We start from the raw sequence: 15046 nt of genomic DNA on the forward strand, positions 1-15046 counted from the left end.
CTGCGCAGCATGCGTCTTCAGAAGTACCTCCTGGTCCCCTGGAAACAGCCGTATGGAAATCGTTTCCCTGGAGAAGCCTCGTTTTGCTTCCTATCGCTGCAGATCTGGTCTGTAACTTGTGCAGAGCTAGTGCACAGAGGACATTTACTCTGGACCTACCCTTTTTTGCTGCTACAGAGGCATAAAACCTTTAAAATTAAATTTTAGTTAGTAAAATATGTGAAGTGAAGAACAATCCCACAGCAGTGGAGGAACAAAGTCCACAACATGACCTGTGGGCATTTCACATTTCCCAGCCGTCACATCAAGGACGCTGTATTAGAAAAAAAGCTGATCGCTCCCGAATTTCACTCGGTGATGTGTCAGTGCAACGTTTTAGTCGCCAGCATAGGGAAAATTTGATCGTAAGTTTGAAACCTGCCTCTGAGCAGTAGTGAGATGTTCCCCCATGCCCAGGGCGAAGCTGCCCCGGGCACCCCGCGCCGCTCCCCATCACCCCAACACCCGCACGGCGCCGGAGCAGTCAGGTCTCCCTCAGTAAATCACATCCATTTAATTCTCTCTCTCATTCCCAACGCTGTTTTGCTTGGTCTCACTGGCAAACGCCGAGGAGGAGTTTTACCGAGCAGCACAAAAGTCACTTCACAGCAGACTTCAGAGCTCCGCGGTCTCCTTTAACCTTTTCCTCAAACGCACATTAATAATTGACTCCATCCTCCCTCCCAGCCCGTTCAGCATTCATTTTAATATCAATTTTCCTTCTTCTCTCGCAGTTTTCCCGGTACAGCTCCCATGCCTTTACCCTGCCCTGGCAATCCGCACCGGACCTGCAGCCGCTCTCGCTGCTCTCTCGCTCCACCGGGGCCAGGACGGAGGGCGTCCAGCTAATCAAACCTGTCTCAGGTTTTTATTGCACTTATTATGCTTTTGTTACCCCCAAACTGCCTCTTCTCTGCCCACTCAAAACCTGCTAGCCAGGCTTGCGGCGTGATGCATTGCACGAGCAGCAAGCCACCCAAGAATCCCAATTTTCTTGGGCTGCAGGTCAGGACACGCGGCAGAGAGACTCTTGGCTTCTTCACGGGCAGGCTCATTAAACGTAGGCATTAATTGAGGAGCGTGATTTCCCCAGCTGAATGATGACGACCCAGCACAAGGGCTAGCCAGGCTGTAGCTGCAATTCATATTAGAGGAGAGGGCTGCGTTCTGAAGAAAAGAGGTTTTTCAGCATTTAAATGCATTGTGATGGTGGTGTGGGGCAGCAGCTGTGCATAGATCCACAGGAACTTGATAAATCCTGGCTTTATAGCTTCCCCCCCTCCCCCAGACTCGTGGCATGCCTCTTCAATCCTCTCTTCTGCAGAAGAAATACACAGAATTATGAGGATTAATTAGATATTTTAATGCAATGTACCCACAACAGGCTCTAGCCTACCTTTGTGGTTTTCTAGGCATTAGAGGAGCATATAGGGAAAAAAAAAAAAGAATTAGGCATGATGCTACAGTGATTATAATCTCGAGAAGAGAAAAGTTACTCTGAGAAATGTTAGGATTTCTTGCTTTTTGTCTTTTTTTTTTCCCCCTTTTTTTTTTTTTTGTGGGAGGACACATGTTTATATTGTTTCTATTTCAAAATTAGGGCAAAAGCAGTTCTGATTCGGTGACTCCAGGCGAGGATGCTCGGGGCCACGGCGTGGCTCCCGGGAGCAGCACCTCCGCACGCTGCCGCAGCAAGCTGCAGCTCCTCTCGTTCGATGAGCGAGGATCAGTCCAGGTCCCCCTGAAGTGAGCGGCCAGTCTGTCCTGCTGTAGAAGTGACAAACCTCACCCCAGGTAACAGCCGGGAGAGAAGAAACTGCAGTGTCTGAGTACAACCATTCTGCACCATTGGAATCTTAACCTTCCCTGCACTCGGACACACAATTAACTCCCTGCGATATTTTTTTTTTCCTCGGAAAAACCACAGAACCTGATCCAGAGCTTTAAACTAGTCTTTACTGAGTGCTGCACCGACCGAGCGCTTGACGAGCGATGAGCCCAGCGTCCCTTTTCTCTCCTTTCTGACTCTTTTTTAGTGTTAAGTGTAAGCAAAGTGTTAAGTGTAAAGGAAATGGGACCCAAGATTCATGCCTGAGCCCTGTTGCTCAAAGCAAATAATTTATAGACTTGCAGATCTAATAGGTAGAAGAAAATGACTAGATTTATAAACCTGATTGCTGGCATCGCACATCTACCAGATGTTTCATCCGGGCAGCCCTTCACTGCGTACAAGCCGGAGCCGGGTTAAAGGAAAGCTTTAGGACAGCCCCCTCCACCCGGCTTTGTTTAAACCCTTAATCATCCTGAGAGTTTCCCAAAAGGTTACCCAACCTCACTGCCACAAATAAACAGTAGCAATACCTCATTTTTAACATGCTCATTAACATTCACATCTCGCTCTTAATCACAGAATCATTAAGGTTGGAAAAGACCTTTAAGATCCTCAAGTCCAACCATCAACCCAACACCACCATGCCCACTAAACCATGTCCCCAAGTGCCACGTCATGTTTTTTGAAGACCTCCAGTGACGGTGACTCCACCACCTCCCTGGGCAGCCTGTTCCAACTGTTCCTGTTCCTGACCACTCTTTCAGTAAAGAAATTTTCCCTAATCTCCAGTCTAAACCTCCCCTGGCGCAACTTGAGGCCATCTCCTCTCGTCCTATCACTGGTTACTTGGGAGAAGAGACCAACACCCACCTCACCACAACCCCCTTTCAGGTAGCTGCAGAGAGCGATGAGGGCTCCCCTCAGCCTCCTCTTCTCCAGACTGAACACCCCCAGTTCCCTCAGCCGCTCCTCATCAGACTTGTGCTCCAGACCCCTCCCCAGCTCCGTTGCCCTTCTCTGGACACGCTCCAGCACCTCAACGTCCTTCTCGTAGCGAGGGGAACTCACTTCAGAGCATTTCTACCTCACAACTTATTTACTGATCTGCTTATTTATTTATTGTAACCCGTGCCAGCCTCTCCCCAGCCCGGGGGGATGACAGCGTGGTGCCGCGCCGTCAGGAGCATCCCCTGCCCCGAGGATGCTGTGCTCGTGCCACCGCCGGCCATGGCCGCCGTGGGCAGGAGGAGGTGGTTGCTTTGGGACTCGCTGACGTCATCAGCGGAGCAGACAAGCCCTGCTTGGGGGCTTCAACTCTATCAGTTGACCCGATTAAAACATTTTTCTTACCAAATGGCTTCTTCCTGCGACGTGTGTCACGCTCCGACTCTCAGCCCATCCCGGTCACCGTGACACCACACCGCGGCCAGGAGCAGCTCTTGCATCCTGCCTCTCCTGACCACGATCGTCCCCTTCAGTTGGGCCTTTTTAGCGAGAAATTCATCTGAAAGGTTTCCAGGCATAATTAACGAACACCGTGTCCAGAACAGGCCAAATGCAAAAGGCATCCCACGCACACGGTGAAACGCAGCGTGTTTTCCGCCGCTTGGTCACCTCTAGTTCTCTGCAGACGGCGCTTTGGCTGGTCTAGGTCTCACTGGGGTGTCTGGGGATACCTGCGTGCTCCTGAGAGGTGCTGAGCCACCTGTGCCTTGCTTCTGTTCACGGTAAGGGGGAAAACAGGCGAGAGAGTGAAACAGTGCTTGGCCACTGTGTAATTAATATATTCTATTAATTAATGCAAGATGAAGGAATGGAAGAACATGACAGATGTTGCTGGTGAAGCTGGAGGCAGCGGCTGGACGTCACGGCAGCCCCCACGCCCGGAACAGAAATGGCTACTTGTTTTAATGAACAACTAAGGAAAAAAAAAAAAAATCACTTTAAAGCAAGGTGTTCACCTATGAGAGAGGCTGAGAAAGAGCGAGATGGGAGAGAAGCACGTGCAGAACTGCAGCGTACAGGAAATCATTTATTTTAGACTAGATTAAATCAGGATGACAACGTCACGGCACCGGGTGTCACGCTTCGTAACATCTTCTGCTAGCCTACGCGCCTTTGGGTGTGCAACAAGAGCACCCAAAGCGAGACGCCGCGGGTGAAGCCGCAGCGCGCAGACCCCCCTTTGCAAGCGGGAATGCACCCCCACGGCCCGGGTTTCTGCGCTTCTCCTTTTTTAAGCCCCTCCACCAGCCGGGATGGCCTTTCGTGAAGGTTCTCCCCACGAGAGGGCACCAGCCGGGACCGCCCCGGCTTTGCGAGCCCTGCCGCGAGGCTGCTCGCCCCGGCCGCACGTCGGGGGTGCCGGGAGAGAGTCGCGCTGTGCAGCCCAGATAAATAAATAGAGCCAAAGGAAAAACACCCTGCGCTTCAGAGAGCCTCCTCCTCCCAGCAGGAGGGTGCGTCGAAACGCAGACCTGTCTGGAGGTGCCGCACTGCAGCAGGCAGAGCCGGACAGTGGGGATCCCCAGCGCAGTCACCAAGGCGGCAGGCGTGAGGAATGATGGATTTCTGCCCCCGGAGCGCTGCTGGAGGGGATGGCGGCATCAGGGAGCCCCGGCAGCCCCGCGCTGGTGGTTTCCATAGAAGAAAGCCTTCAGACACCCCGCACCCCCAGACACACGCACCCCCTTATCATCACCCCGTGCCTACGGGGTGCGCTACTCGCACCAGCTCTGGCTTCTCTTTCAGAACAGTCTGGCTGTGCCAAGAAAAACGTGACGATGCTACCGCAGTCCACGGGCTTCATGTGCAAACAGGAAAAAATTCAAACCCTTGTGCCTTAATTTCCTGTGAAAATTCCTCAATGCTCAATTCCTTTTGTTTTCCTACCGAAAAGTGCTTTCGTAACCTACTGGGAAAAAATGTTTCCCAGCTACAGAAGTTTGACCGCCCTAACTGCATCCCATTTTTCCCCCAGCACACTGACTTTTGAAGGGCCGAGGAATTACAGCACCCTGCGTTTCCCAAGCACTTGGTCAGACGGCAGCGACCAGGGTGCAGCGGAGGACGATGGGACGATGGCCGGGCTTGCGCCCGCCGGACCGTGCCAAGGGCACGGCCCCAAACTGCTCCGGTCCTCCAACTGACACCCAGGAGAAGCAGCAGTCATCAACTCCCCCAGGGCATGGCGGGGCTGGTGGTGGAAAGCTGCCCTGGAGGGAAGCGGCTCAGACGGCTGGTTGTTGCAAAAGGTGCCCAGGGAGCCAGTAAGTGGGAATATTTTAATTCCCAGAGGATGCACCCACGGCTGGGCAGGAGCAGCGACGAGCCCCCGGCCGTGGGGTTGTCCCTTAATGCTGCCGGGGCTTCAGAGGGTCCCTGTACCCGCTGCCTGCGGCTTCCCCCGTAACTCCTGTCACGCCCTGAAATGCTGAGCGCGACCCGAGTGGCTCCACAGCATTTTTTCCCCTAACGCATCTCTGGCCTTTTAGTCTGGGAAGAATATCAAAATAAGTAAGAGCTACTGTCCTTTAAGGAGCTTTTAAAGTAGACTTTTAGCACCTCGCATCGCTCCATCAGTGAGCCAGAGCTCCTTCTCCCCCCCGGCCCACGGACACCCCGAACTCCTCCGCGCGGCACGCAGGCGCTGCGCCGGCGGCGACCGCCGCTCCTCCATGCGCCGGGTTCCCGGGGGGGCTGCTGGAGTAAAGCCGTTCTCTGGCAGAAACCTCTCATCTTCTCTTTCAGGCCTCTCCTCATACGCCCCTCGCACAGAGGCCCCTGGCCCCTGTCCCAGGCACCCACCCAGCACCCTCCCCTGCACCCCAATTCCCTCACCACTCATAAAACTAAGTCATTATCCTCAAAAATAAAGAAATCTTTTCTGGCAACGCCTTCCAGCGCCAGGTCTCCCACGGGTTTGCACGGAGCTGGGAGTGCGCATAGAAACAATAACTTCAGTAAATAAATTATGAAAACTAGAAGTAAATTAAATATTCTGAGTTTCTCTTTTTTTTTTTTCCTTTTAAAAAGGAGGCAATACCAATTTCTGAATTCAATTCACTGACAAGGGAAGACCAAGCTCACGGGGGTACAGGTTGAAGAGGATTTCGAGTTATTACATCCCCACAGCACCAGGGAAATCACTTTGACTTCACTGTATCCTGTCTGCACAAAATATTGTCTCATGAATTTTTATTACCGAGTAGCACACTGTAATCTGAATTTTATCTAGGCGTTAAATGAAGTCGTATGGAAACCAACTTGCTGTGTTTAACAGGGGTCTAAAGTATATTAGAAGAATCATAAATCCTCAGGTCTGTATATCCCAAAACAGCCCTCCACTGACATTTTGCTCAAAAAAAAGAAATGATATATTGGTGTTATAACACACACACACACACTCTTGTTAGGGATGTCTAGATCACGGGCAAACCTTCCACCAAGAAAAAGGTGTCAGTGCTGATGGTTTTAAGGAGAATGTCTGAACTGGTCCATCTTAACCCAGAAAGTGCGACTATTTATACATTGCCCCAACGAAAGCATGACACGTGTTGCAAACGGAAGAGCAAGATTACCACATTGATTCCATTGTGAATTCCCCGCTTTACCATGAGCTTTAGTCTTTAAAAATCAAATTGCTGGTACTTCAAACTGATCACTTCTAAATGATAAAATCGGATTTCCTTCAAGTCCACAATGGCAGCATTCAAGCCAGAATATTCTTCGCGTTTTTCTGGGCGCAAATTAAGTTATTCTTACCAAGAGCGGAGGGGCAACGTTTGCCCCCAGCCCGAGACCTGGCCTGGAGCCGGCGCCGTGCCCCCGGCCGCAGGACTCCCTTCCCACCCCCGAGCTCTGCCCCTCCGGCCGCTGGCAGAGCCATCGAGTCAAGAAGAGATTGCAATCATATATATATAAAAAAAATCGCATGGTAAACTTAAACCAGGCCCTCAGTAATCAAGCCCAAAGAAACGAAAGCATCGCAGCGTTCCCTGCTAAAAGCCAGCTTGGTTTTTTTTTTTTTCCTTCCTTTCCCCCAATTATGCCTTTTGTGAAGCTGCACTCCCAGCGACCGCTCTGTTGCGGCTACTAGGGGTGGTGAGAGATTTAGGGGACAGAGATGTTGCAGGGATTTGGGACTAATGATCTGAAAACGGCTGGAGGGGCTGTCACTCCCCGCGCAGGAACCGTGGCCGGGCACAGCCAGGCACCGTGCGGGACGCGGGGACGCCCGCGTGGCGGGGCAGCCCTCGCCCCCCAGCCTGACTCTGTTTTGGGGGTGACCTGCCCTTTAAAATGCAAGCTTATCCAAGAAAACAAACCCAAACCCACATCAGTCCTGTGTGCAGAGGTCGGTTTGTGGTGCAGCCTGGTCTGATGGCAGCTGCTAGAGGTACTTAGAGCACAAAGAGAGGTCGGACGCTGCAAGCACCCACTTGGTGGGAGTAAAAAAATACTCTCTCCCCCAGCACTATTGCCTTCTCCCAGCCTGATCCAGCCGGCATTGAGTCAATGGGAAGAATCCCATTAAATTTAATGCCAACGGGCTCTCCGCCCCCAGGGGGGTCTGACTCTCCCTGAGCCTACCCTGACTACCTCAGCACCAGGCTGCTGCAGCAATGAGTTACTTTTAAAACACAACCCCAGTGCTCCCTGTTACCTGCAAAATAACCTGATCCGCCCGTGACTTAACACGTGGCTCCAGTAAGTAACAGAGACGGGACAGACTGGGGATATTCCAATGCCTGCTTCAAAAGGCAAACGCTGCTGGCACGCACCTCTCTCCAGCTAAAATCATGTAGTTAAAAATGCATCATGCAGGTCACTAAATTGTATTTGGTATCAGGGGAGCGCTGACGCGGACTGGTGCTTCCCGCGGTGCAGGCAGGACCGCGCAGAGGCTCCGGGGAAGCGCTTACCCCCCGCCTGGCTGCAAACGGTGTTTGCACAGAGAAGTGCCGGCTCCTCCCCGGCATCGTAACCTCTGCAGCCAAATCTCTGACCCACCAGGTGCTGCCCCCCGGGACGGCAGCACAGCCCTGCCTGCAGCTGGGCTGGAGGTAAAACGAGATGGGGACAGCAAAGCTGCGCATCCACGAGGTAGAGATGTGACACATCCAGCGGGAAAAGGTCCATTCTCAGTTGAAATTTCTCCCTTTTTATCCTAAATTCCCTTCTCCTTAGGGACCACATCCGCAGGCACCGGTGCTCCCGGGCCAGCGCGCTGCCGGCACGCAGCCCGGTAGATGGCATCCGCAGCCCGGCCAGCCTGGGAGAGGAGCAGGAGCGAGAGCCAGGCAGGGCCTTAGGGTTTAATTCTTTCCCATAAGGGCACGCTGTACTTTTTCCAACTCTATCGCGCCTCTCCGATCCCACCCTGCACCTCCTAGTCATCTCACAGGGGCAGGGAGCAGAAAAGACTCCTTTCCTTGAGCCTTTAATATTATTGTATTTAGAATACGTTATGACAGGTTATTTGGTGTTTTTCTCACAGTGTTGTCTGGCACTGGTATAGGCATATCAGGATATATGATGTGCAGGAGTAGCACCATATGAAACCTGGAGTCGGAGCTTTGAGAAAAGGAGAAGGAGCAGTAAACCACCTCCTCCTCCCTCGCCCGGCAGCACACTCCGGTGCCGCCTTGTGCCCAACAGAGACGTTATCCTTTGTAATTAAAGTCAAGGAGAGGAAAACAAGTTTCTCTGAGAGATGTACCTCACCGTCACCATGGGATCTCCCACCATCTCCCACTTGGGGTGACCTCCTGCCACAGCTGCTTTGGGGGACACCCTTTCTTCTTTCCCCCACGTTGTGGCAAGTTAGGACAGGAGGTCCTGTCCTAAGGACAGGAGCGGCAGGACAGCAGCAAACTCTGCACCTGCAGCAGGAAGGCCTCACATCTCCGTTTAAGCCGCCAGCAGGTCTCTCCCCTCAGCCCCACCACTGCTGCCCTGGACAAACGGCCCTGCTTGCGCACCGGCGCCTGTTGCGGCAGGAGAAAACGAGCTCACTTTGCGCGTCAAAAAGGAGATCGTCACCAGTTTGCGGGCAGGCGCCGCGTCAAACTTGCATCTTCTTTAACAGAGCTTCGCCGCAAGGCTCAGTTGGTGGAAGGAGACTCGAACACCCTCTTTCCGTCCATAGACTTTCAACTGCAGCACATTTCTGAACTACTAAAAGCAGACGGATTTCAAAAATACGTGTTTTATAATCGTATATATATTAATGATTTGTATATATGTATAAATGTGTGTGTATACACACACATCCTGGAAACCACTCCATTTCAGAGGGTTTCCGCAGGGCGCCCACTGTGGTAAGCATAGGTCAGCGCAGCTGAGAAACTAGAGAGAAATTAAGGTTTTGCTAATGACTTTGGGCTTTTGGCAGAACAAGCAACATCTGCTGGTTGACAAAATTTAGCAAAAAGGAGGATGAGTTTATGAACATCTGGCACCCCTGAGAAACACCATTTAGGCCAGCGCAGGGACACCGGGGCAGCGGCTGCAGGAGCAGCCGGCATCCACACCTGTGAGTCTGCACCCAGCGCCGTGCCAGCGATGCGCCCGTTTCCTGTTCTCCTATGGAACAGTCACTTTATCGCTTGTTAAGCTCTGTACTGTATCTAAAATGAACACACCCAAAAGCACACATCGTCCCAGCATGTCTATTCGATTACAATATCAATTATCTGCCCGTACCTGGGCTGCCACTTGATTTGTTACATTCCCGTCCGATTGAAGAGGGAAATGAGCAGCATCCCTCACTGCTTTGGGGCAGGAGATTTAATGGAAAACTTTTATTTTCATTTCAGGGTGCCTTTTGGTACCCTCCAAACAGAGGGTCCCCACATCCCACAGACACCGCTGCCCTAACAGCCACCTGCACCGGCCCGTCCGTGGAAGCCCACGTCACCGGCCCGTCCATGGAAGCCCATCTCCTGCAGAGCTGCTGGCGGCGGTGCCTGCGCTCGCCTTGAACGTGTCGCAGTCGCCCAGGCTAATGACAGCCCGCAACCCACAAAGGGCTGGGCAGGTACCTCTGAGGGTGCTGGGAAGTCCCCGGCTGGGGGAATGGATAACCCTGGGCTGTAAAGGGATGCCACCCCTATAATTAGCAATATTCTATAAAGCAAGGTACTTCCAGCTACGCAGACATCAAAAACTAACTCGGATCCAGCAAACCTTGGCTTGCCTTCAAAAGGTCCCGCGGCTTCTGAGTTGACTCATTACTGGGCAGGTTGTCTGGGGTCAGGGCGCGGGCTGGATTTGCCGTTTAGCTATGTTTGCGTTGGCAGAGAAAGATAAAGATTTCTCAACATTTCTAACCTGGCTGTGATCAGAACAAACACTAAAATGCAGGAAATTTCCTTTTGTCCTTTGGGATCTATAAAACTCGCGTGGGCCATAACGGCTCACTGTCGTGAGAAGGAAAGTGCAGGACTGAGATGTACAGGGCAGGTTTAATTGTTAAATCATCCTGTATCGAGACCTCTTGAGATCCTACCAGGCTCTGTCATGGCTTTTTCGCTGGCGGGATCTCGGAGAACATTGTAGGAGATGTTTATAGAACATCACGCAGGCTGAGGAGAACAGCACTGCGCAGAGCAGGGCAGGTTACTCACTAGAATGGCAATATTAGTAAGATGAGACTATTTAGCTGTTAAATATCAGAAAGCAAAAAAAAAAGGGGGTACAGTGCAGCTGCGTGAATACATCTGAACAATGATACTTCTTAAAGAATTAGTAAAAAAGTTTCAATAGATTTAGGGGCTTTTTTTATCAGTTGGGGTATGGGTTTTTTTCTTGCTCTGGGGGTTTTTTTTAGCCACGTTGCAGCGGGTTCCTGCATTTTGCCTCCACCGCATCACGCTGCCAGCACTGGTCCTTGCTGAGGGAGACAACATGGGGGTCTTGGGAGGTTCCTCAAGCCCTGGTGGGAACAGCCCCAGCCCCCGGGGCCGAGCTGCCCACCCCAGCAGCTTTCCCGAGCACGCGCGCGCTGAAGACGACGCGTCTCCCCACGCAGCGGCTCCGCCGACCCACGCGGCGGCCGCCCGCCAGCCTCGCGAAGCCCACGCTCGACTGGCAAGGAGCGCTCCGCGCGGGCAGCGACCTGCGGCACCCAGCCACCGACGGCTGGTGGATCCCAGGAGCTTAAAAGCCTCCGAGCAGCCCTGTGCTTATCTCTCACCATCCCCAGATTTTTTTTTTAATATTTTTTTTTTTCCTCCCCCAAATGATTTCCTGCACGAGGAAACCGGCCAAACTCTGCCAGGCGTAAAGCCTCGCCGGGCTGTAAAACGCACGCCCTAAAGGACAACACGCAGCGCCAGGCCTGGAAAAACCCCAGCAGAGCATTTTATGGGGTGCGTGAGCCCTTTGGTTTATGGCAGCTGGTTACAGAAACCCTGTTGCATCCTCTGCTGTAAAACCTGCTTAGCGTGACGCCGGCCACCTCCGGGGGATGGCTTGGCACTGATGGGGCAGGCAAGGGGGTTTCCCCAAAGGGGGAAGGGGGGTGCAGCCTGGATGACAAACGGACCAAAACTGATGGCCCATCGGGACAAAGGCTGCCCGAGCAAACAGAATCACAGAATCACTAGGTTGGAAAGGACCTTCAAGATCATCAAGTCCAACCATTAACCCAGCACCACCATGTTCCCTAAACCATGTCCTGAGCCCATCCCGTGACGGCCGGGCGCTGGCTCAGCCAGTGCCCCCAGACACATCAGGGACCTCGGGGGAGGCCGCGTGGAGCATCGCAACCTCTGCTGGGAGGGGAACAGGGGGGTCACAGGTAGCACCCACCCGAACCCGGGGCTGGGGCAGGCTTGACCGAAGCCAGGACGTCACAGGCAACGAGTGAGCGTCAGATGAAAAAGAGTTTGGCGAAGGGGTTGCGTCTGGGGAAATGGGAAAGGAGCGCGGGTGTGCTGGGTTGCGTTTGCCACGTGAAGGACAGCAGACAGCCCCGAAATACAGCCGTGAGTCAGCCTCAAGCTGCTCCTGGGTGACCCCCTCTCAGCAGACTTTAAGCTTCACTCTCCCCCGGGACTGCTTAAGCTCACGGCCGGTGATCACCTCGGGGCTTGTCACTTAACGGAGTCACAGGACAATTTACTTTCAACAGTTTCACTCATATGCTCAGGGCTTGGTGGGCTGCTTGAATCTCCAGATTTGGCTAAAAAGATGCTTTAAATGGCTTTTGAAATTTCTAACGTCTTTGTTGCTTCCTCAGCACGAGGCTGATTTCACCCACTGGAAAACATTACACGCGTCTCTCGAATGGGTGGTGCAAACCCTTGAGGTAGCTGTACACTGCTGACAAGGCACGCAAGGCATTTCATGAATTAATTGGATATTGCGGGTGTCCCACGCATTTTATTACTGCTTCTAATTATAGCTACCCAAAGATGCTGAGGTCCGTTCCACTGAACAGACCTATATAGCTTCTAAGGTAAGAAATACTATCTGCCGTAATTCATACTTCCCACGGGATGCAACACAGCCTTTATTCTTCAACTACTGCTGTTTCAATCCATGTTTTACCTGTTATTTTCAGAGCATATCCAGGGATGGTCTTACCGCATTGAAGAGCACCTCTGGCTTCAGGTGAATCACCCTGTGGTACTGCGGGGATATCCTGAGAAAGCCGGAGCTGCCGAGTTCCCGTTCTCCCAGCGGCCAAAATGAAGCTCATCCCTGGGTTTTGGTCTCACAATACAGGTGAATTTAGGAGACAGCTGTGCGTCACACAGCTGCATGCGAGATCCCAAGCTAGCTAGCCTGCGCTCACAGCCAGGCCGTGGTGTTCCGTGTCCGTGGTTTCTATTCCTTCTTGTTGACTTAAAGCAAATCTCTTCAACATGAGTTAGAGTGAAAAGAAAGAAGAACAGAGAACTGCAGGTGAGAAGCTCCCTGTGTCAGATCTTGTGAACTTCTGCAATTCCTATCGCTTTCCACCTTTCTGTTCTTCCGAGCTGAGAAGCTTGGTCCTCCTCTCTTTGGACAAAGTTCAACACAGATGGTCAGACGCATTTCAAGCCCATCGCTCCCCTGTCAATTCAAGAACTTCATGACTAGAAAAAACTTTTTGAACAAAACCTGACCCATCGCCCTCTGGGTAAACAGGAAAAAGGCTTGGAAAAGACAAAGGAGACTCTAGAGGCAAGTCTCATCTTTTTAGGAACCAGACCTCGCTACGTCTTGGTCCCTTCATCTTGGGCCTGTAGTACTGCTGGGCGGGCGGGGGAAAAACACCTAGCTAATTTAGTAATCAAAGAGAAAGCAAAAGAGGACAGCATATGTCATCACTCACTGAATATATTGCTTTAAACGTTATCTGCAAAGCTGTAATATTGGTGGCCTGGAATAACACCAGGAGTTACAGGGCTGACAGCAGTCCAGCGCTGTACAGCGTCCCGCAACAGCCATACCCTCCATCAGGCAGAGCTGCCTTACAACCTCGTCTACACGCCTCCGTGGCTCGTAGCACCTAACGACACATCTTACTCATCTTTCAAATACGGTACAAGCAGCAGCTTCAGGCCCTAAAAGCAGGAGTAAATCGGAGGGTATGTGGATCTTTATCAGGTCTTTAGGCAAGGTTCTGGGCTCGGCGTTAACAAAAGTTCGCTGCTTAGGCGACCCGAGACAAACTGGGGATCTGGCGCTTGCGCTCTGGCCATTTGCTTGGGTTCTGAATCCAGGAGGTGGGACAAGAAACGCGATTCAGCAGGGTATTAAATCCCACTGTGGTCGGCTGAAGACAGATGTGATGCCAGCCCAGAGGCTGCCTGACACCTGACGAGGCTATGGTGAGAACAGCTGGGTTAACAGTGTTATTACTAATACCTAAGGATTAAGTTAAAGGAGAATTAAAGCCAGCACATCTGTAAAACAGATACCGAAGTCGGTTCGCCCGGATACATGCTTACAGCTAAGCAAAAAGCACTTCACTCGGAGGATCAGTCTGCAATTAGTGGACCAAATCATAACGAAAAAAAGGTAAAGTCCTAAAAACCACGCTAGCTACTTAGTAAAAACCAAGCAAACCCAAAGCGTTCACAAACACGAGCCTGCTTTTGAAGCACGAGGGCACGGCTGCAGCAGCCGACGGGGCAGGAACCGCTTTCGGAAAGCGCGTTTCGCAGGCGGTTAACCCGGTTGATTTGGATGCGCCAGGCGATGATCGCTTCGTTACGGCGTGATAAATGGCAGCGATGCGTCTCCCTTCGTGGTCCTTCCAAGAGGTTCACAGAGCACGTTCACCCGACGCGCGGCGTACGGGGATTTAAGCAGACTGGCACAGAGTAAAGCAGGCGGATTAAGATTTTATACCCAAATAGGAACAGGCTGCTAGACACCCAAATTTCCCTCAGGGCTCCAGGAACAGAAGTGCTGGTACCCGAACCCCACTGCTTGTGAATCTTAACCAAGTAGTTAATAGAGCAAAATGGATCGATGAAGTGTAGCGTATAAACGTTTCCCCCGGTTCGCTTACGTGGCACGTGCTAATCGCACCCTTCCGCGGCCTCTCAGGGTATGGGACTCACAAAGATCAGCTGGCAAAATGCAAAGTAGAAATTCCAGGCTTTTAATGCCTTTAGATATTTCTTCTCTAACCAACAGGATCACCCCCTTTTACTGACAGTTGCTGTCCTGCTCTACACTGGTAATAACAGCATCCACCGGGTTAAAGGACCTGAGTCGATCAAGATATGTTTTAAAGAGCAGCTTGCAGTCAAACACAACATGGGATAAAAGTAGCGTGCCAAGAAAAGAGACACGAGGGATAAACCCAACCTCTCCAAGAGTGGCTCACAGGTCACAGCCCTGGGAGCACACAACCAAGAACACCGGCTGAAACCAGGCACGGAAATACTGGGTTATACCTTAATACGCCTTAAGCAACCTCTGAACACCACACCGTGGGAGCGCGGGGCTCGGGAGGGCAGAGGACAAGAGCCACCACGGCCATTCGAGTAAGAGACCGCAGCTTTCAGCCTGTTATTCCAGCACAGCTAAGGAACACGCCAACAGCGGAACAAAACCCTCCGCGAGCCACCTTCTCCCATCTGTTGAGAAGAGCATCTCCCCTACCTGGTGGGTGCTTCTGGATCTTCTAAGGGGCATCTCAGCTGAGAAGCCAACATTTAAGCTTTCCTT

The sequence above is a fragment of the Phaethon aethereus genome (genome assembly GCF_964289735.1).
Source record: "Phaethon aethereus genome assembly, chromosome: Z".
In the NCBI taxonomy this organism is placed as follows: domain Eukaryota; kingdom Metazoa; phylum Chordata; class Aves; order Phaethontiformes; family Phaethontidae; genus Phaethon; species Phaethon aethereus.